Here is a 2,972-nt window from a genome sequence, read left to right as displayed (position 1 = left end):
GAGAGAGAGAGAGAGTCTCGTGCGAGAAAGCGCATATCGCGCGTCGATCGCGTCCCATTGCTATTGACATTTTCGTTATCTGCGTTACGTCGCGCCACATATTCGCGCGATAGCACGGATATATGCCGCGTATATACGTCGTGACACGTGACGTCCCTACACCCCCGGAGTGCGAGAAAGAAGAGAAACTCGGTGTAACGGGCAGGTAGTCCGCGAACACGATATTAAGCCGGATCAATAAAATGACTTATCTCTACAACATTGCCGCACATCGTCGTGCAACGACGACATGCGGCGTGACGTTTCCCGTCTGGAAACACTTGGATGATCCGACAACGTAGATGGCGGGAAACTTTCCCTGCGCGCCGATCGACGTTCCCCGGAGGGAGATGTCGAAAAGTCCGTGCAACTCTGTGTCTATACGCGACGATGTCCTGGAGAGACACGTACCGCGACAGATGTCCGATTTGATTTTAATTACAGAAAAGGAAGAGTTCCTTCGCGACCGGTTGGAGAAACAATCTCTCTTCCTACAGCAATTGCCATATAGAGAAAAAGACATTTAGAGACATGTATAGCAATTATATAAAGGATAAATTGTACAAATTTTATGTACAGAGAATTAATGTATACACTGTTAAATAAACAATATTTTATAGTTATTGCAACTAAAAAGAACTATCGCAGAGAAAAAGATATAGTGACTATATGTAATGGTGGGATCACAATGGAAGGAATAAGGAATTAGGAATAAGAATAAGGATTTCTTATCAGAAATAATGTATTCCGGTGTATTCGATATCTGATGATTAGATTGAAATCTTTATTTCTTATTCTTATTTCCTTATTCCTTATTCCTTTTTGTTGTTATTCCTTATTCCTTATTCCTTATTGTAACTGCACCTTTAAAGTGACAATTCTATACAAAATTTTATGTGTAGAACTAATGTATACCGTTGAATAATTATTTTATAGCTGTTACAATTATAAGGGACTATCTCAGAGAAAAAGACAATGGTCAATAATTATAATGGTCAATAATTATAACAGCTTTACAAGTTTTATATGTAGAATTAATGCTTAGTTGAATAAATAATTTTATAAATATATTATTAGATATCAAAGGAATAATGGTAATCCAATCCTTTGAATTAAATAACACTTTATTATTTTTAACTTTCCCGTATGTAATCCGTTTCTTGCTTAATTTCAAAGTGAATGACCTTCATATTAACGTATATATTCAGTAATCAGAAAATGATAAATTAAAAATAAATCTAAGTCGAATATAATTTCTTGAGTTAAATTATTCAACTGCTTAACTATTCATTGTTTGGTTAAATTAATGACATATTCAGTAAAAACAGTTATAGCAATAATTAAAAATAATTTAAATTGGATTAATTTCTTATTTTGAATTTAACAGTACAACTATAAAATAGTTTATTTAATTATATGCGCAATAATTATATCTGCAATATAAAATTTGTAGTTATTATTTTCATAACTGCTACCATTATATTGTTCTCTCCGAGTGTAATATTCTAATTTTTAACGTCAGTATATTGTGACTGGAGCCTCGGAGATTACATTTAGATCCTATTAAAGTTAAAGCCACTTTAGATTTCATCTACTTTCTCTCTTACAGCTTGGTTTGCTAAAAGATTTTTCCTTTCTCTATCATGTGATACACTTACATATTTAATATTATGTACTAGTGTGATTAAAGTTTAAATTAAAACGCTACTGTGAAACAAGTTCGAAATTAATTGAAGACATTTTTTAAATATCTGTATTTTCTCGCTCTTAAAATACTTAGTTGATAAAAGTTCTTTAGCTACAGTAAGCTAAGTACTATATAATTATAATTATTATTCATTATTATCTATTTAGATTCTTGGAATTATGTAATTGAGAAATTGTAGACACATTTTCACGTTTTTGCAGAGAAAAGGATTCCAGGAAAGAATCCGCAATAATAAAAAGAGCTGGTTTCAACACAAAAGGTATTGAATAATTTATATCTATCGTTGCCGCAGAAAAAGCGCATAAAATTTCAGATACAAACACGACAAATACAATTGAATATTTATTTCTACGTCTTGTATCTCGGGCATCTCTCTATTTTCTTCCGTAACAAGAAAGGCAAGTGATGGATTTGATTTGTAAACGCTCGATTTTCTCGACAACCGACGAGAGTATTTTCTTTTCTTATGGACATCTATCTCTTTCTAGGCCACGATATCATACTTTCCTCACATTACATTTTTCTCCAATATTGTATTTTAGTTTTCCCGATAAAATTGTTAAAAATCGCCACAACCGATGATACTTGACGTTGTCGTGTCAAAATTCATTGGCGTTTTAATTTTTTTCCCTGATCGGAAGTGTCATCGGCAGACAAGGGAAATTCTCGACCCCGCAGGCAACACGTACCGACACTTCAAAGCAACAGAAAAAGAGAGAAAAAAATAGAGAGAATGCAAGAAAAAAATCTTAATGATGCCTACTACGAGAAACACTCTTCACTCGGCTCTCGGCTACTGGATGGCAAAAGTGGAAAATGGTCGCCCCTCGAGAGCGGTCGCGGAACCCCCATGCTTCTTTTTTTATTCCGAAAAATTTCACTTGAAAATCCGACCACAACCCCTTTCTCTCTTAGCTACTCATTCCAGTTGCTTAGGAAACTCGGAGATTCGCGAGAGAACAGAAGTCACGCGAAAAATCGCGGGCACGTAACACGGCACTGCGCAGCGGAGAGAGAGTTGCGAACGCGTGCTCAACAGAGGAGGAGAGGAGAGGAGAGAAAGAGAGAGAGAGAGAGAAAGAGAGAGAGAGAGGAAGAAAGAAAAGGAGAGAATAATAGAACAGAGAGAGAATAGAGAAGTGGAGAGAGGAAGAGAACAGAAAGAATTAGTAAGAGGAAGGGAAGAGAAGAAAAGAGAGAGAAGAGAGAGAAGATATAGAGAGAG

This window comes from Atta cephalotes (genome assembly GCF_000143395.1).
Source record: "Atta cephalotes unplaced genomic scaffold scaffold00061, whole genome shotgun sequence".
Lineage (NCBI taxonomy): Eukaryota > Metazoa > Arthropoda > Insecta > Hymenoptera > Formicidae > Atta > Atta cephalotes.
The sequence above is the reverse complement of the archived record's forward strand: the minus strand, read 5'-3'. Positions refer to the sequence as shown.